The 21381-nt window shown below is 38.2% G+C and overlaps 1 protein-coding gene across 1 annotated transcript in view; it reads right to left on the bottom strand.

Moving 5' to 3' along the window:
* Nucleotides 1-20925, bottom strand: part of LOC129767976 (uncharacterized) — a 35711-nt gene extending 14786 nt beyond the window's left edge. Inside the window, exon 1 of the mRNA XM_055769312.1 lies at nucleotides 20507-20925. The gene's annotated coding sequence lies outside the window, so the exon portion shown is untranslated. The remainder of the gene's footprint in view (nucleotides 1-20506) is intronic.
* Between the last annotated feature and the right edge of the window lie 456 nt (nucleotides 20926-21381).

Genomic DNA, 21381 nt, shown 5'->3' with positions numbered 1-21381 from the left:
AACATCAGTCTCGAGGTTCTGGCAGGAGTAACACCTCTACAGCAACGATTCTGGGAGCTTTCTCTCAGAATACTGGTGAAATGCGCAGTCACAAACACACTTGTGATTGAAAACTTTCAAAAAATTATTCATCTAAATATATTATACAATCTCAGTTTATGAGAATTTATCACCACTATATTTCATCAGATATTTGTCCTCCATCGTTTACTCCAGACCGTGCTCACTTCACCACCAGTCCTCAATTAAAAACGATTTGACGATGAAACAAGCAACTTTTGGCATTCCAGATCAGCTTCGTCCAATTTTCATTCCCCAAATGTTTAATCGGAAGTACCAAAAAGCCAATTGCATGAGAAGATACTTCACTGATGGGTCTCGCCTCAATGAAAAATTTTTGCGCCTTCCATAAACTGCAGGAACCTTGTTCAGTTTTTATTGCTGAGCTGGCAGCAATCGACTTCGCTTTGGGTATGATCTCCAAAAAGCCTGCAGACCATTACTTTATTTTCTCGGATAGTCTCAGTTCGCTTGAGGCTCTCCAGTCGATGAGAATCAGTAGGCACCCATCTTATTTTCTCAAAAAAGTGAAGCAGCTGATGAGTGCATAGATCGAAAGATCTTATAAGATAAACTTTGTATGGGTCCCATCTCATTGCTCAATTCCTGGCAACGAGAAGGAGGACACTCTCGCAAAGCCGAAGATTGATTTTTATTCGCTTCAATTGAAAAACATTTTATTCGATGATTTTTCTATGTTTTCAATCAAATAGGTACCAAAGTAGAAAGCTTAAAAGCATATTGAACTAACTTATTGAAAATATCAACCAAATAATACCTGTGCATGAAGTTGAGATCTGTTTTCTGTATCATATGTCTTAAGCGTCCGAAGTATGGTTCAGAACGGTATTATTCTGCATTACAGTTACTCGTCCGAGGAAAATCGGGATCGGAAGAATTTGACTCACTGGTGAGTAGGGTAAATAACTTTATTTCGGATTTAAACATAGAACGTGTTGAGGAATTTCGATTTTCAATTACGTAGCATATGACAATACCAAGAAGAAGATTTATTTTCTGCTTAACAGATATCCAATTGAGTGCTCAATCTGTTGGAAAAATGAGCTATCATTTTGATTTTTTTAAATGTTAACTCGTTTAATTGTACAGCATCAGTCGATCAATATGATGTTGTAGCTAGATTTTCTGCTCTCGTTTTTTATCTTTAAACCATTACCAGGACAGAATCGATAGCAACCTATATAATATCAGAAGAAATATTCAAATCGCTTTCCAGTTCTTCTCGAAATATTCGTTTCACAGTGATAAAATTGAAGTATTTTTGTTTGAACTGTTTTAGTGCTGAAAGAGCAATCATTGATGTTACCAATCGCACATAATTACTTATCGAGACTTTTCAAAAGTCTTTAAAACTCCCCTGAATCAATGAACCTTCCAAATTAAAAAAAAAACCTAAACAGCTTGTTTCTGTTTCAGAATGATACACCCAAAAACAATGATTATCAGAATGAGGAGGACGTGAAAGACTCGTCGGAATCAAAGGGGAATCAGCCTCCCACTCCAACTACCGGTGCAGAAGTTCAATCTCCTATTCCGAGAGTCATCACACCATGTGGATCAAAACCAAATATGAATCTGCGGGTTTTCTGAGTTTGTCTTTTGGGAAGTATATATGTCAGAACTGCCGCGATTTTTTCTTCTTCTGTTTAAGATTTATGCCCATTTTTATGTTCTGATAAAAGTATTTCTGTGATGACACAAAATAGGTTGAATTATTTATGGCTGTCAACCAAACAATATAGAAAAACAAAAAATACTCCTTTGTATACCAAAAAAATCTAGGTCATAGTACTAAACGATAGTTTTCTACTACATAGCTTCTATTATGTCATAGCTCAAACTTTCCAAAATTGTTTCCGAAATCTCATAGAACTATGACTATTACGTATATGTTATAGGGAACTATATAATAAATTTCATGCGCCGTGGGGCAGCACCTTACGATTAAAATTTAATGCTTTTATGTTCTTCTTTTTCGTTATTAGTTTGTTTGTCTTGTCCCCTCATCTCACCGTCGCCCACCCTCGATAGCCAGTCAAACACCAGATGCTATCCATGGTCATTATGCAAAATGCTACAGTGCGTGTGGCAACCCTCGGTTGAGACAACGGCACCCCTTATCCTTATCCCTAACCTGTCCTGTCCCACAAAAATTGTTGCCCTTTCAACCACGGGTAAACAACGAGTGTTCGGTCGAATCCTACTAAACATTTTACATTAAGTTGACATCTTGTGTAATCAAATTTTGAATTAGCGGCACCGCGAAGCTTATGCGATTGAACCTTACAAATAAATGAATTGGAAAAAAACTATCCCGAGTTGTTTTCCTAAAGCGCAATATTGTAATGTATTGGATTACAATGAAGCGTTTTTTTTCTAGAGTTTGCAATCTGCCAAACATGATCGTCTGTAGACAGTACACATTAAACTGTCCTTTTTTTTGCAAAATTAGGTTACACTGGGTTACAAGTTTTATTACATCTGCGAAAAATCATCATGTTACGTCAGTGGCATTATTGGACAATCATTGCGCCTAATCTCGTCGATAATCTTTAATTGTTCATTGCCATGAGTGAACTAAACGCTCAACGCCTATACGTTCAACAATAATATCTTGCTCTACAACGCAAGAACACGTTTTATGGCACTTCAAGCAACCATGTATATGTTTTACCAGTTTATCCCATGAGAGATTTATGCTACGCTGGCATTCCTATGCGGTGCAAGCGTATACATTCGCTTGCAAACATCCAGACATAAATAGACGTTATTTTACGCTATTTATTAATTTATCATAGGCGGGCGTTGAGTATGACGAGAATATATTATGTAGCTAGAGCGAACCACGGACGATTGGATAATAATAAGGTTACGCAAACAGAAATACGCTTAGAAAAGCGGATAGAAATTTTCGAAGAAACATAAACAATTGGAATGTATTTCAATTTAAATTGATTTCTTAATGGGAAAAACAATGAGGTATGAGGTATATAGGAAAACATCATATAATGTACAACCGATCATGAATGGTGTTAATGGGATACAGCTCAAATGATAACACAACTAAAAGCAAGGTGGAAAGAGATGAGTAGCGTAGTTTCGCTTTCGTGTTTTGACGCTACGTGATTCCACATTTTTATCCCGTTTCGCTATTGCGGCAAAATTTTTTTTTTTTACGTAGGACTACGTCTTTCATTTCTATACCGGGGTGTAAAATCAAAGTTTTGAAAACGAAAGCGTTACGCCGGGGACCGAAATTTTGAGCGTTAATAGCTCTTAAACAACTGAACGAAATGGTATGATAAACACTTCATTCGAAAGATAAAATGTCTACGCGTTATATACTTATTACTTTTTCATCCAAAAACTTGTTTCAATAGCCTTAAAATTGCTTTCAAAACAGGCTATTGAAATCACCAATCGGTATATAAGCGAGCGCCGCTCGTGAACCCACTCAGTTATAATTGAACAGCGATTGGAGCATGTTGTCGCTGTTGTGGTGAAGCTAACTTCGTTTATCATGAAAGCGCTGATGAACGGTGTCACCAAGAGCCTGTTTGTGCACCTTAGGCCAGAAGGGAATCCATCAGGAGGAGAGTGACGCCACGGTTCCGCTTGAAACATCGGAGCAGCCGCCACACACACATACACGCGCGGAACTCTCGTTGCTATCATCGTTGCTGAAAAATAATCTACTAGTTCCCTGGGAATTGAAAAATACATTCATGCGAAAGAGTTTATTTTAATGTTTTCTATTCATACAACACTGCAACCAAATACATTTGGTTTTGTGATTTTTCAATCAATCGCAATTAACAGGAAAGCTTCTGAATATTATTTTTCCCCACCTTTAGAACATTTTCGTATCCAATATTGGATGCATAACATGAATAACGGAAAATTTTTCACATCGCGAAAATCATGTAATTTTCGAGCGATTTTTTTCTACTCATATAATGCTGCGACCAAATACATTTCGTTTTGGATTTTTCAATCAAGTGCGATCAACGTAAGAACATGTCTTTCGGCAATTTATTAGTGATGCAATGAATATTTAGGAATTCCCGCTCTACGCGCACTGGCAAACGATGTTTACGTTTACGATGTAAGCGCCCGGATTCAAATACATTACTGTATACTTACTTCGATGTTATTCGTTTCTCTCTCAGGCTAAGCTACGAATATAATAAAAGGGGTGGGATTTATATTCCATACTGTTATGGTTTATAATATGACGCTTCCTTTGCTTTCGTTCATTTCTACCTATACTCTCACCCCGTGAGGCATTGTTTCATCGGGACCAATCAGACAGCTCGTAAATCTACCGGTGGTAAAGCAGCTCGGAAAAGCGCATCAGCCGCAGGAAGTGTTAAGAAGCCACATCGATACCGACCGGGAACCATCTCTTTGCGTGAAATTCGTCGCTATCAGAAGTCGACCGAATTGCTGATCTGCAAGCTACCTTTGCAGCGTTTGGTTCGTGGAATTGCCCAGGACTTTAAACCGACTGGCGCTTCCAAAGTTCCGCGGTTATGGTACTGCAGGAAGCCTATTCGAAGATACCAATTTGTGTGCTATCCACGCAAAACGCGCCACATCATGCCCAAGAACATTCAGCTGGCCCGTCGTATCCGAGGAGAGCGTGCTATTACCTTAGCATATAATCAACGGCCCTTTTCAGGGACACCAAATTTGATGAATTAGAGTTCAGCAAAGTTTTTAAAGGCCGAACTGAAAGGATTATTTAGAGAAAATCATAGTGTCAATGATAATTCGATACAGATGGGTGCCATTGACTATGGATTTGATAATGAAGAATACGAAATTTGTGATTGTTTGTGATATGAAATTACGAATGCCGCAATCGATAGTCGATTCTAATTTGCGTTGGATATTTCCTCGGAGGTCTCAATTTCTCCTTCGAGCATTAATAATCACTTTCTGACAAAACAAATTTGTATGATAATCACATTATTCGAATGATAAACTGCAGAAGTTTTCTGCCAATCTCCTTTCAGCTTCCAACAACTCTTTCTCCCGTTTGTCGCTTTTCAATTTCATTTCTCCTCTGCAGTCGGACCTAACGGAGCATTTAGCGAGAATCGATGTATCGATAGGTGCCATTGACTATGGATTTGATAGTGAATAACACGATATGATATGGTGTAGTGGATATTATATTACATATCAATATTTGTTCACGAATGCTGATCCTGCTCCGAATCAACGATTATTCCAGTTGTCGTGACTTGGGGAGTGGGTACTATTTGCGCTGGGTATTTCCGAGGAGGAATCGATGCCCCCTTTGAGCGTTAATAATTCTTTTCCGGCTAAACGAAGACGTATGTCTATGAGATGAAATGTCTGAGATTTATATGCTTGTTACTTATTTTTGCTAAGTCAACGTTAGTCCTACGTCCACTTTGCGGTTATATCAAAGATATAACCCACTTCTAGTTTTTTTTCCGATGTCGATATATCTACATGCGAATTCTTTTATATTTCCCCTTGATTACGAGCTTTATTCAGTGTGTGGTTTAGATTTGTCCGTGAGTATTCACCTGAAAAAAGTTGTAAACAATGAGAGACATTTTTGCTATGTAAGTACATATTTTTAATATGTATTTTTGTAATAAATTTATTTTATAATTTCATTATTTTTCAAACAAAATGCCGCCGAAAAGCTTATCGGCTTCGGAGACTGATAAAAAGAGTTACTGATAATCAGTCACGCTGGGAACTAAACTAGAACTAAACATTGAGCTGAAATTTTGCATAGGGTAGTTTTTCGTAGGGATCAACATTTTTAAAAATGTCCAGTTTTGAAATTCGAGATGGCCATTTTCATTGGCACTCTAATATACACTACTACTAATATACATGAAGATGTTTCATTTTTGTTTATAGATTATTATTGGTTTTTTGAGTCTGTTATTATTTTAATGTACAAATGTATGTACTTGCTATGTAGGTATTTGTGATTTTAACCGAAAATATTTTTTTTAAATGCAATTTAATTGATAAACCATGTTACATATTTAACAAATTTTGGACCGATCCGATTAAATTTGTATGAATTTGCTTTGCGGTCAAGTTTCATAAAACCTATCTAGGCCGTAAAGCGAGGTATGGGTGTAATTATGAAGAGAAAACTGATAAAGTGATCAAAAATGTCATTCAAACGAAAATTTGGTGGAATAAGATGACCAAAACAATGAATAGTAGAATCGAGCGCCGAATTCCAGGAAACTTAGAGAATTCTTTCGAACTCTAAATGATGTTATTTGTTGATATAGTTGATATATTTTGTCTGACGACATATTGGAAAGAGTACAAGACCAATCATCTATTAATTCAGATCCTGGCGAAGCACTAAACAATGAAGCTATAAGCCCGCCCCACAGCGGTCCCTCAGAAATTCTAGGTGGCATTAAATAGAAAAATGAACCACAATGCTCGACCGAATGAATGGTCTAGTTTTGTTATATAACCTTCAAGGCATCTAAAGGGTGTGTCACATCAAATTGCATCACGGAAAAAACGCTGTAGAAATTTAATTTTTAGGAATTATATCTTCAGCTTTCGCTTATAATCAGATAAGAGTGTATAGATCACGTTGACCATGCTTCACTGTCAATTTTTCGTAAATTTGGAAAAATGTCGTCGAACGAAAAAGAGCGTCGTGAATTAATCCTGTGCACTCATTTCGAGAATCCGGAGTTGTCACATCGGGACATCGGTAAGATGCTGGGAATCAAGCAAAACATGGTGGGGAAGACGCGAGCCCGGAAGCTGTACACCGAAATGCTGACGAAGCCGCATTGCCTGGTAATGGACGACGAAACCTACGTCAAAGCGGACTTTCGTCAGCTGCCGGGCCTGTTGTTCTTCTCCGCAGAGGACAAATTCAGCGTTCCGGAGGAGATTCGCAAGCAGAAACTATCCAAGTTTGCCAAAAAGTACATGGTGTGGCAAGCGATCTGCTCTTGCGGAAAGCGGAGCGCCCCCTTCGTGATGACCGGCACGGTAAACGGGCAGGTTTACCTTAAGGAGTGCCTACAGAAGCGCTTACTACCACTATTGAAGCAGCACGAGGGCCCGACCATCTTCTGGCCGGATCTCGCTTCGTGCCACTATTCAAAGGACGTGTTGGAGTGGTACGAAGCCAACGGGGTCACCTTCGTGCCAAAGGAAATGAACCCGCCCAACGCGCCAGAGCTTCGCCCAATAGAGAAATATTGGGCGATTATGAAGCAGGCCCTCCGGAAGAACCCAAAAGTTGTCAAATCGGAGGCGGACTTCAAGAGAAAATGGATTTCTGTTCAAAAAAAAACTACAACCTGACGTTGTACAGAACCTTATGGACGGGGTAAAGAGGAAGGTACGAGCATACGGGCTTGGGCTCGAAGTATGAATAAAAAGAAAATGCCAAAAGTTGTTTAATAGTTTTTATTTTACTGTCTAAAATTTTCAAAAGGATCGGTCTAGTGGGCGAATTTCTACAGCGTTTTTTCCGTAATGCAATTTGATGTGACACACCCTTTAGTATCACATATGGCAACAGTGTCCGTGGCAATTTTCGTTGCGATAACGACGTGGCAAGGTAGTGTTTGATGCAGTGAACCAGTGTAGCGATAAAAACGCATGTTTTTCAAATTTTGCACATGTGCTACAAAATACGTTAAAAAATAATGTGATGGTGTTCTAGATAGAAATTTTTATACTGATTTGTATTCCTTTTTATGTATAAAAAATTTTGAAGCTATGAAATGAGTGTTCATTGAATTTGTCCTTCCTTTGGCTTTGCCCATTTATAAACATTTGTTCAACAATATAATTTCTTCTTCAGTCTACCCAAGAGCTTGGAAAAGTACTAAGATAATACCTATCAAAAAGAAAGAAAATAGTTCTTCTGTAAATAATCTACGCCCCATAAGCATTCTATGCGCATTCTCGAAAGTTTTCGAAAAGCTGATCAAATTTCAAGTTTCAAAATACATCAATGATAATAATCTGTTGCACCCATTGCAATCCGGATTCCGCACTTGTCATAGCACACATACTGCATTAATTAAAGTCCATGACGATATAGCTAGTGCGATTGACGAAAAAAGGCATAGCTATTTTGCTTTTGATTGATTTCGCCAAAGCTTTTGATCGAGTGTCCCATTGCAAATTGGTTAATAAGTTAATTAATTTCTTTAATTAACAGTCTGCTAATCTTATTAAGTCTTATTTATCTGGACGAAGTCAAGCTGTGTTTTATAATGGTATTATGTCTCCATTCTCCTATATTGAATCAGGTGTCCCCCAGGGTTCTATCTTAGGCCCACTCCTGTTCTCGCTTTTCATCAACGATTTATCCTCTACTCTTGAGTTTTGCTCCATCCATATGTTTGCCGATGACGTACAAATATATTTGTGTACCTCTTGTCCGATTAACCTAGAGAACATGATTAGAAAAATCAATCATGACTTGAAAAATATTTTACAATGGACACGGATAAATCTACTTTCAGTAAACCCTTCGAAGACTAAAGTAATGCTTATTTGCAAGCAAAAAACTATATCTACTCCACCTCCAATAATTTTTGATGGTCTGATTGTTGAATATGTTGATAAACTTAATAACTTAGGAGTCATATTCACACCTAATTTATCATGGGATACTTTCATTAATTCTCAGTGTGGTAAAATTTATAGCGCCTTGAAACGCTTGAATTTAGTAACTGGACATTTTGAAGTATCTTCGAAAATAAAATTATTCAAGTCGTTGATTCTTCCACATTTTTTGTACGCAGATTTTATCTACACCAATGCTTCTGCGACCGCACTCAACAGACTAAGAATTGCTCTGACCTCATGCGTTCGATATGTGTACAATTTATCGAGATATTCAAGTGTTTCTCACTTGCATAGCACGTTAATTGGGTGTAGTTTCAACAAATTTTATGTGTACCGAACATGCATAATTTTTTTCAAAGTAGCTAAAAGTTGCGTGCCACATTACCTATTTGAAAAACTCCAATGTATGAGAAACACGAGGACCATGAGTTTTTTTATTCCCCAACATTCATCTGTATATTATGGGCAATCAGTGAGAGGTATTTTTTGTTGGAATCGGTTATCATCTGCTTTTAAATCGTCCGTAACTATGCCTAGCTTCAAAAGGGGTCTACTTGGGGAACTTGATCGCATGCAATGAATGGATTTACTTGAATCAAATTATAAATTCAGGAATTTGTTAGAATAATTTGTTAAACTTAAACCAGAATATCACACCACAGTGTAACGTTCACAAAAAAAGGATTTTTCATTAAGTTACACGAATAAAGCAAATAAATAAATAAATAAATAAATAAATTTATACAGAAGTAGACATACAAAAAATTCTCCAAATACCTCCAAAGTTTTTTATAACATAATGTTTTCCTTAGGGTCCCCTCTACACTTTCCCTTTATGACTTCTGGCCACTTTCGACCACTTTGTGAAAAAATGCCATAAATATTTCGATACCTCAAACTTTCGATTCTTTCGATTTTTTTTAAATTTTATCCCCTCCCCCTGCACTCCCTTTTGGGTTTTGGGTAAAAATAATATTGAAAACGTTTTCAGAAAGTTTGAAAACATATATTTAGACACCCCACACGTGTTTTTTCCGAGAATTTTAAATTTAATTCCCTCCCCCAGCCCTTGCTTTGGAGTTCATAACCAATATGACTCAAAAATAGATTCAGCACTTTCGAAAACCCCCATACACCAAATTTCAAGGCATTTCCATTCATTTTTCTGGTTCCCGGAATAAATCGCCACAGAAAACGACTGCAACAGAAACCACCGCTTATAAAATGTGTAGTAGGCTATAAATATTGTGGCGCGGTATTGTATTTCAAAACAAGAATTAACCGGGCAAACGTATCGCCCCAGGCAAACGTAACGCCCCGGGCAGACGTATACCGTCCGACGCTCGCTAGAGCTCGGTCGGACATTGCTAAAGGATCGTATCCTATGTTTCAAACTAACCGGGCAATCAGTGGATCCCAGGTTTGCGTGCGAGACACCGCCGCTTCCGACGGCGGGTCGGCGGTGGACTCGGATTGCGTCATCTTGGCGGCATGGGCCGCCTCGATTCCTTATCCTCGCCAAATGGGGACTTCGTCCCCATTACATTGTCCTCAGAATAAATTTCGAAAAACGAGAACAAGAGAATAAATTTATAATAGAAATGTGAGGCACATGATGTTTTTCCCGCGCCAAATATTTCTAGCCTACTACACTTTTTCTAAGCGGTTGTTTCTGTTGCAGTTGTTTACTGTGGCGATTTATTCCGGTCACCCATTTTTCTACCTAATGCCACCTAGAATTTCTGAGGGACCACTGTGCGCCCTCTCAAAACCAGCAAGCATATACTTTCCAGATTAAATATGCTGGTTTATTAACAAATAAAATCTACCAAATGATAGCTTTACTAATTTTTTTTATATAAACAAAAATGTGCTAAAGCACGAACGAGCTGAATTTTGTATTCATTGTTTAATGTTTTTTGTTTCAGAATGGTTAAAAAACAATTACCTTCATTTATAATATAATTTGATTGTTTTGTGTAGAATTGAGTATTTCTCTTTTTGTAACGACAGTTTTTTTAAGCGATTATTCTCCATAACGACATTGCCTTGCGATATCGCTATAAATACCTTTGTTTGTATGTAGGGGAGGTGGGGGTAAAACGAACATGTTAAGAAGAACTTCAATTATACCTTTGGAAACTCATGTTTCCGAAAACTTTGATGCAGTTTCTTGCAATTCAATACACTGTTTTTCAACCTAATTTGCCAGATATTTTACAAAAAAGTGTTTTTCAATGTTTTTTACTAAAATTAAAACAGACTGAACATTTTTTTCGATGCGGGTATAATGGACATATAGTGGGGGTTATGTGGACAGGTTTGTAATATATGAAGGGTAGAGGTTTATCGATCGCGAGAGGAATAATTTTATTCAACCAAGGTCTGAACTCATCACGAATGTCCGTTAAATGATTAAAAAATCGAATTGATCCACCTAGAAGGGATATCGTGCTTGTTAGCAGTATAAATGGACAGACTCTCAACTATTTTGCTTTTGGTTCCAGTCAGCTTCTAAACAGTCCACATTTGGCGATTTGATTTCCATTTATATTCGCAGGGCATTCCTTAGGAATAGATTAAGCAGATTTTTCACAGTTCATCTCACTCCCTCTGGCAACCGTCCGTGGGGTTACCACCAGTACAATTACTTCAATAAATTAAAATTTTCCACTCAAAAATGAATTTACTTTTCTGTACATACCTAAAATCGCTGCTCTGTTAATTCACAAACCGGAATATAACGGAATATAAGCTAAAATTACATCCTCACGCGGAATCATGTATGATTTTCGGTTTTTGTTTATCTTTTCCACTTTTGATGATGTATTCATTGTGGCTTAAATATTATAGAATAACATGTAGAAGGTGTTCTCATTAACAGAAATCGGAAATTCAAAATGTAACTAGACAAATCAACCACCTGTCCATATTACCCCCACTGTCCGTATTACCCGCGGTTCCCCTATTTAACTTTCATTCGAAATTCGTTCGGCAGTCGAAATTTATCAACTAAAGAATATTCTGTTTGGTTGTATCAATGGAGAAAGTTCAACGTGATTATTGCTATCATTCACTCGTTAAGCAGAAAATGAGTTTCTGCTTGAGAGTCGGCAATAAAACTCTTTCGATGCAGTTTTGGGTTACATTTCAGTTCATCACGACGGAACCTGTTGAATCACTACCTGTGGAGCACACTTCGATATAATTTGGGGTTCCCAGAATTCACGTTATTAATAACGACTTGGTACATCCAGACGAATGTCATGTTAGAAAGCGAGTTTCCATAGACTTTCTCGTATTCTAAATTGCAGGACAAGCATTGAAGATGTCATTTACCCAGGAACACACCACCACCTGCTGAGTGCGGTGGCTAGTCTCCACGCCTAATAATCATGCGTTAAATCAATGAAATAGCTTGGACGATTATTTTTTTTCACTTTCGCTTCGCCTTGCTCTTCCTGCATCACCTGAACGATCCGATCCGCCAAACTCTACCTATCGGCACGCACCCCGTGGGCTATCCGGTGTCATAAAAAAACCCGCAAGAAGAAGAAAAGGCAACTTCAACTACAAAGTTGGGTCAAGGTTTTCAGTCGGTGGAAGTTGTCTGTGGGTCTGTAAGGCTGTTGACTAGTGACTGAGCCTTTTACCGAACCCGTGGCGAAAAAGAAAGAGGGCTGTGGTGGTGTGCCTCCTCGAGGGGTCCATGTGTCTCATGTAATAAAACTTGTTTTGCTGTAGTGAATTTCGCGCATCGCGAGATTGACTTTCGTACACGATGTCCAAGTTCAAGTCAAGCTATACCGTGGAGATGAAAACAGAATTCAACGTGAATGATCACAACCGGGTAAGTATCATCTCGCTCATTATCATCGGAACATACACACAGGTAGAGGCAAGCATGATCACAAAATACCATATTGGAAGAAATAAACGCTTTCGATTATTTCCGACCAGTGAAGATGCTGCTTCTGAGATGCCTTTTCAATTTCATATGGTATGTGCATTTATAGACAGTGCTCGTATTGTTTTTAGGTCACTCTGCAGAGCGCGAAATGATGATGCTACTCCAATAGTGGAGATTATTAAAGCTACCGACTCTGGTGTACGGTTCATTAGGCTGGACACTCGGACACTCATCGATTCGTGAAATTGTAATCACCATACTAATCAGATGACAATCGGGCCAAAATTTTGGACAGGAAAAAATCTGAAACCTGTTTGGGGGGAGAGTAATGGAACTTGTCACTTGCTGCCTCAACAGGTCAGGTACCGAGAGTTGGCTCCGAAAAATGTGTTTTTTTTGGATTTCGGCATACACACAACTCAATTCAAATCCAAATTTCTAAAAAATATATACAGACTAAAATCGTTAAGGATTTGCATTTAAAGAAAAACGATTGCTATCGACTACAATTGATGCGTTTGAGTCATGCATTGAAGAAAACGGTGGCATACAATCGATTGCATATGGCCTGACCGAGCAGCGCTTCACTTGTAACGAAGATGCTATTCTTACAAAGATTCAAAAGCTTCAAACGTGATGTCGTTTTTCCGACGTATAAATCAAATGCTACCAGAGAGATACGGGAAAGCAGTGACTTGGAATGGACAATACTTTTCATGACAAATCGGGAAAGTATCCGTGGTGTTTTATTCTATTTTGAATGGATTTTGGTTCATTGTTGATTCATGCTTGCTCTCGCGAGATATACCCCTTTATTCCGCGCGGCGAATAACGTAAACTAGCAAAGTTTCTGAATTTGTTGTGGAAGCCACCTTACTTTTCAGCTTTTATTTGATACCCGAGTCGATAACATATGAGGACACAACTTCAAATCTCACACAAGCGTCAAACTATAATCACGCTATTTGCCTGTGGGAGCACCGTGACCTGAGCCATCTCACGTCATTCGTCGCGCGGAATAAAGGGGATACTATTCGATTTGTTCTTTATGGTAATGTACGCATTGATCTGAACGCTATCGCGGCAGTCTCTTTCGCATTTGACGCACACTCGGTCACAATCGATTATACTTTGTTCTATCAGCACCTTTATTCCATATTTCTTAACCACTTCAATCTACATTTGACAACGAATATAAACAACAAAAATGTGTGCGTGTGATAAAAATACAAAAGCACGACTTTTGCATTTCGAGCGAGCGATTTACTGTTTCGCAGTTGTAAGATAATTGATGTTGGTTCGTCCAGTCGAAAATATTTTGGTTTGTCCACTTTTTGAATGCTTTAGTGCAGCGCACCTATGTCAAATCAGATATTCAAATGTTTCAAAACATATAAATATAATTAACCTTTTCCATGATTTACAGTAATTTTATAGGATATTTTTACGGATTCACATGTTTTAAAGTTTTATAAAATCCACCTCCTGTTGGTGTCAATGCGCCCCTCATTTGATCTAACTTTCAATCAATTATCAGATGATTATTTGGTGCGTATTCAGTCCTTTTATGGGTTATAACACTTACACATATTGTAAACATCATGCTTGCACACCATCTGTATAAGATTTGTACATCTAAATCATGTAATTAATGCATCTCGATGACCTCAATTCTGATCATAGTTTGTCCGATTCGCTGATGTAGGTTCGTCCACTTGGTTACTATCGCAACCGCTTTGCGCGCTGCAGTTTTGTTGTTTTGTTGTCCTTCGCGCGAACAATAAATAAGTTTCTCTGTGTTGAGTACTTTCCATCTTTAATATGCCCGAAAAAAGTAGCCTGACCATTTAGTTCAAGAATAAAAAAAACGGGACGCGTAAATCCAATCCAAATCCAATCAATAAAAAAATTATAGACGTACCCGCTTAGCTCCATATAACGAAGTAATATTTAAATGCTGGAGAGACTTTGCGAATAAAATTTTGATTATTATAAATATTATCATAAAATTTGTCAAGCAAAATAAATTTTCAGATCAAAGTTATGTTTGACAATTATCATAGCATTTATACCATATCTTTCCTGTTGTCCAAGTAAGCTTCACGAATTCCTTGCAGTCTATAAATTTGTCTCGGAAAATATTTGCCCACAACGATTTTCAACTGGTGCGGATTACTTGTTACACCTTTTTGTCTTATTAACTATAATTCCTGTAATCTATATGAATTGATTTTTTTTACAAATGCCTCTTTGAATCTCCGGAATGGAAAATTTTAGACAGTTTTAAGAAACTTAGCCTCCTTAGTAGTTCATCTGAATCAACTAGTCCTACGTCAAGATTATGGCCCTCAGTAAGGGTACCAGATCAAAAAACATGCCATTTTTTATGGAATGGTTTCAACCAGTCTTCAGAAAACATACGCTGCGCTGCGCTCAATTTTCATCAGCGCACGTTCATAACAAACACGTATACTCTCTTCGTACGGAGTGTACCAAATTCATGAACGAGAGAGCGCCGAACGAACACAGCGCAGAATTCAGATACTGAACATCGCCTCTCACATGTGTGATGCGCGCCTCATTTCATACACACACATCAAATTCAAGCGCCCGCTATGTCTTCGCTCGTTCTAAGCAAAGCATAAAAACAACAGCACGCCTCCATACCAACTCTATACCAATCAAATCAGATTCAAGCGCGGTGTAAAACAGGTACACCCAGATTTTTTACGCGGTTTTTTTTGCGTGGTTTTTTTACGAGGTTTTTTTTACGCGGATTTTCCAATTAACGCGGATTTTGCAATTAACGCGGTTTTTTACGCGGTACCCGCGTAAAAAAAGACCAATGCAATATCTCATCTCCCCCTCAACTCACATTTTTCTCTTATGTTTCCTCAGAGCAAATTACGGTAATTAGTACTTGTAACGGAGCTTAGCGTGAAAGAATTTAGTGCTGCACCTTATCACGATTCTTACGTGGATTTTAGGTGTTAGGTAACGGGTAGCTCTGCGGGCTGTACAACGGGGCAGGGTTTTTACGGGCAGCGATTCGTGAATGGATTTCCCTGTCTACTTAGCTCTGGACAGTCCAACAGTGGTACTGCACGTGCCTCGGCAGTAGAGTGTACACATCATAAAGGAATCTTCTAGCAACAGCTGATTTCCTCATTCGTGAGGAAAACCGAACTATAGCCATCAGTAACCAACGAAATTGCAGGAAAAAACTACGCGTTTTCAGGAGCGAGTAACAATCAACTTTTTACTTCCGTTGTACGTAAGGATAGTCCCATTTGATATATATCATTAGGTGACATGGTTTTTTTACGCGGAATTTCGAATTAAAGCGGTTTTTTACGCGGATTTTCCAATTAACGCGTTTTTTTTTCGCGGATTTTACAATTAACGCGGTTTTTTACGAGGTACGTATCCCCCGCGTAAAAAAAACCTGGGTGTATATAAATACGGCCAAAAAATCTCGGCGCTAAACACGATGCAAAAACTGAGCCGACAACAAAATATTCGATCTGTGTTTTGGATCGTGCTCATTCGCCAGAGCGCATGTGTATACAAGGAGTGAGAGCTCAGTTGAGTACGAAAACTAGTTACACATCAGCACCGCGTTGCATTCTTAAGACTTTTAACTGTGATAACTATTAACGCTAACTTGGCATGAGGATTTTTATCAAACCCAACCTCATCTTGATTACATGTGATTTTCATGAAGAAAAATCTGTCATACAAATGAAAACACAAATTTCTGCATTACTCGAGAATTAACCAAGCAAATGAAACCAAATTGGGCATATTGAGGTATTAGGGAACAATAAATACTTCTATGATGGTTAGACTCTCCACCCCCCTCTCTAAGGGGGGCTGCCATACAAATGAAACATAAATTTCTGAATTACTCGAGCATTAATCAAGCAAACGAAACCAAATTTGGTATGTGGAGGTTTTAGGATGTAATAACTATTTCTATAGTGGTTAGACACTCCTTCCGCAATCTAAGGGTCTAAAAATGAAAGACAAATTTCTGCATAACTCGGAAACTAATCAAGCAAATGGAGCCAAACTTGGCATGTGAAGGTTTTACGAGGCACTAAACGTTTATATGGTGAATACACTCCTCCCCCTTTCTCTAAGGGGAGCTGCCAGACAAACGAAACACAAACTTCTGCATAACTCGAGGTTTTTGGGTATGTGAAATGTTTCTTTAATGGTATGACACCCCTCTCTCCTCTGGAATGAAGAGGGGGTCCCATAAAAATATTACAGATATTTCAACCAAAAATATTCCAACCAAACATGACAATTGAAAACTTTTGGAAAACTTTGAAGGAAAAAGAGAAAATTCGGAAAATTAAATTCCCATATGTTCTACAATTACATAGTGACAAGTGCTGTTAGTCCATTTGATGTTTGCGCTAGCGAAAGTGTTCTTCGTTCGAAACTGGAGATGGAATTTAATGTGATGAAACGCACTCCTATATCTTCTTCTATCTATACCAAAAAAAGGATCGCCGGATGTGTTGATAAGAGCAGAACTCGAGGAAGGAATTGTTCAATTTAGGGCTGTCTTTATTCTATCATATTTTCTGTATAGAACATTTATTCCATGTAACGGAGAAACATGTTATTTGCAAGTGGTTGAAAAATCTTGAACGAGAATTATTTCTGAAAATAATCTGATATTATAATGATGAGTTTTGTTAGAAATACTAGGAATTTTATAGTAAAAGGTAAATTCAACGGGGTCGATTAGAAGATCAATCAATGAACAGTTCTGCGATTGAACCCATGAACTTGCTCATAGTAAGAAAACGTGAATGTTTGAAGGTATTGATAACAAAAAACTAATTTTGTGCGGGACAAATTTTGCCGGGTCAACTAGTATCAAATAAATTCAGAAGAATTTTCGTTTTTTTTCATTGCAACCTTTTTAAAAAAAGTTATTTAATTCCCCAACAACTTTGTCAAACACTATATTTTAACCAGAAATCTGGATTTCGACTTACGATTTATTCTAAAAAAAGATCAATGATCTTTTATTGCTAGGTAATCTTCAAGCGGTTCATGGAGAAGATAGATGCTACGCTTCGACGACAGCATGCGGGGCTTAGATCTGGTAGGGCCTGTAACGACCACATTGGTACGCAGGCATCATTATCGAACAGATCAATGAATTCCAGGAGTGCCTTCACCTGTGTTCATCGATTACGAGAAAACACTCGACCGCCTCAACCACGAGAACCTCTCCCGACCGCATCGATTGTTGTCAAGTCCTGCTTCCCCTGGTTCAACCCCATCGCTCGCTGGGCTCCTCCCCTTCTTGTTCTTCCCCTACCATTTTTGCAGGGCTGCTGTCCGGTAATCTTGCAACATGACCTGCCCATCCTACTCGTCCAGCCTTGGCGACTTTCAGGTGCTGGGTTCACCGTAGAGTTGCGCCAGTTCCTGGTTCATTCTCCTTCTCCATACTCCATTTTCCTCTACATCACCATATATTGTTCTGAGCACTCGGCGTTCGAAAACACCGTTCCGACTAATTGTACCTATCTGCAATTAGTTTTGTTTCACATTTCCGCTTTTGTTACTTCAATAAATATGAAGTAAATTCTACGCATATTGGTAATGCGATATAATATATGAGGGGCTCAGCAGGAAAGGGGTGTAAGTGTCTTTCTCTTCATCAACTTTTTCTCTAGTTAATAACTAAACTGCAAAAACGTTCCAATTTGCTATAGAATTCGATAGATGAGATTCTGACCTATCTTCCACATTGTCAAATACTGCTGGGAATGTGTTGACCAAAAGAGAGAATCGATTTAGAGAAATTGATGATGTCACTTATCGTGACCAATGATGTCGTTATACCGTTCTGAATCATATTTCGGACAACATCATATTTCGGACACTTTTTTTTTCTTATTTCTTGAAATGCTTAATGCACTGATGATATAACTATAAAATTAATATCAAAATTGCTTCTTTAGAGTAATCCCTTGGTTTCACTATCACTTCATTTGAGAATTACATTTGAATTATTGCATAGTTGGAAAAAATCCAACAGCACTATTCATTATCGATTGTGTTTGACGTTTGCTTAGCGTGAGCACGTAGAATTTACCCCTTCATCAATATTTAAATTTCTCTCGTGTTTCATCAATTTTCATCATCGTTATCAGGTTACTGTGATGGCTAGGTAAATGTTCCGCAGTTGACTATAAAATATAATCAAGTGTAATGAAAAAATTACAAATTAAAGTGTCCGAAATTTGAATTCAATCTGTCCGAAATTTGATTTCAAATCAAATAGGTACCAAAGTAGAAAGCTTAAAAGCATATTGAACTAATTTACTAAAAATATCAACCAGATAATACCTGTGCATAAAGTTGAGATCTGTTTTCTGCATAATATGCCTTAAGCGTCCGAAATATGATTCAGAATGGTATAAAACAATATAAATCGTACGAAGTACGAATCGTGTTGTTATTGCATGCATTTGACGGGATGAAGATGAAAAAAATTGAAGTTACGTTCGTTTGATGTTATGAAGCGTTGGTAAAAATCCTTCAGATTTTCAAATCGCGGAATAATACACAAGCAGAAACCAAAGATCCTCACATGCAAGAGCCGTAAAGGATTAGGTCGTTTCCAAAAGTCTACACAAGTGACCACGAAAACGGTAGGCTCGAAATTCTATAAATCAACTATTTGTGCGGAAACGCAAAGCTGCTAGACATATAGGACCCACTTTTGTAAAGGAGTGTCTGCAAATGTTCGAAGAATGTGGAGCCACGTTTTGAATAATCAATCGGCAATTCGATCATAATAATGGTAAAACACTAAGCTCAACGACCGAAATCCGCGAAGCAGTAGATCATGACGTAACATGAATGTTTCCATTTTTGCGGATGTAATAATAAAACTCAAAGGAAAGATAAACATCTGAAATTGGAATTTCTATAAGTGACCAATAGCAGGAAAACAAAAAACTAAGGACAGCCAAATTAGCATAACTTGTACGGCTTGAAAGGCTCACTATACTGACCTGATTTTCTTCGGAAATCTGTGAAGTCAAGGTTATGCTCTCCAATAAACTATTTAGGGATTAACTAGTTTGTGAAACGCAAGTTTGTAGGTAGTTGTTTGGTTGTAAATCTCTAACGTATTTTGTCGTGAATTGATCATTGAAAAATCGAGGAATACTTGACTAAACCTTATTAAATTCGCTTTAATTAGAAGATTTGGGCGAATTTGTAATTCCAAGAATGCTTGTTTGGACGATTATCCAATTATGGAACTGTTTTTGTTACTGAGTGGTCGGTGAACTTAGATTCTGTTAATAAAGCTATATTTAGACAGCAGTACACCATTCACAGGAAAAGAAAGAAACATTCTTTTCTCCGCAAACAATCCTTACTCGGCATGAGACGGCATGTTTTAATGTATCGTCAACCACATCCATAACATTATTATCGTTCACCGCGTCTACTGCTACTGATGCGCGACTGATGCACTAATCGCCCGGTGAAAAGTGAGAAATACGAATGGATGGAAGAAGGCAAAATTATCTCGTTATTCTAGTTTCAGCGTTTTGACCGAAAGCAGCAGAAGCATTGGAAAAACTGTTGCAGACTCAGGAGAGACGTGAAGTGGGACTTTTGTTTTGACGTAAGTAGCGGGGAAACGGAATGGTCACTTCTCGGCACACGCAGTTTCCAGCTTTGGCAACATGTTTCATATGGGCTGAACAAGAAATAAGAGCTAAATCGTAACAGAGAACATACGGATGTGCATTTAGGAAGATCCCACTAGCTTTTACTTTCTTCTGTGATGTCGCCTATATTCGATAGACAAGCTCTTATCGGAAAGGAGTTTTCACTTACACTTTTCTGGAGAAATTTTATCTCTTCCTTTCCTGGGTGGCCTAGAATGCAGTTGCTACTGCTTCTATTCACTTTACAACTGAGCAAACTCAATTCTCCCTCAGATTATAAACAGCATCATCACTTCAAGTTTTGTTCTTATTCATCTATTAGGCACAACACTCGTAAGTTGAGCTTATTACACGAAAAGTAAATACTCGTCACAGAAGCTCACATAAACTTAACAGCAACAATTTGTTTCGCGGGCAGGTACCATACTCTTGATCAATGCTCCGCCACAACTAGTTCACACGTAAAAAAAAACAATAATCACAAATTATCCATCCATCTGGTTCAATCATCGATTCATTTCCTCTTAATTTCCGCACGCACGACTCCAAACCATCCGAGGCAGCCAAAACAGAAATGCAACCGCACAGGTAAACGATCAAAGCTAAACTAAAATCAATGGGGGAATAAAAATGATTATAAATGCATGGAAACATAGCAGCATAAAGAAGACTTCGATAAACGTAGGAGACTTATCTCTCATGTGCGGTACGCAGCCAAAAGAAGCATGCCCCGAGTTGAGGCGTATAAAGGCGGGTTTCTTTGGCGCGCTTCACTCTGGTGCGGAAACGGGAGAATGAGAGAAAAGAATTTGCACGCGTTATATCTAAGAGAGCATGTAGGTAATCCTTTGGTCTGTCGAGACAGATCCATTCTTCACTTCACGTTCATTAAATTGAGAGTATACATCAGAAACCGGCATTTTTTGGTTCGAATCAAGGCGGTGACAAGTGGTTCGTAATTGATATGATTCACTAACATTGTCGCATCCTCCAATAGCTGCTCTTAGTTTTGCACTACAAGATTCCCTGCGATACTGGAAGCAG

Source organism: Toxorhynchites rutilus, chromosome 2 (assembly GCF_029784135.1).
Source record: "Toxorhynchites rutilus septentrionalis strain SRP chromosome 2, ASM2978413v1, whole genome shotgun sequence".
Lineage (NCBI taxonomy): Eukaryota > Metazoa > Arthropoda > Insecta > Diptera > Culicidae > Toxorhynchites > Toxorhynchites rutilus.
The sequence above is the reverse complement of the archived record's forward strand: the minus strand, read 5'-3'. Positions and strand labels throughout refer to the sequence as shown.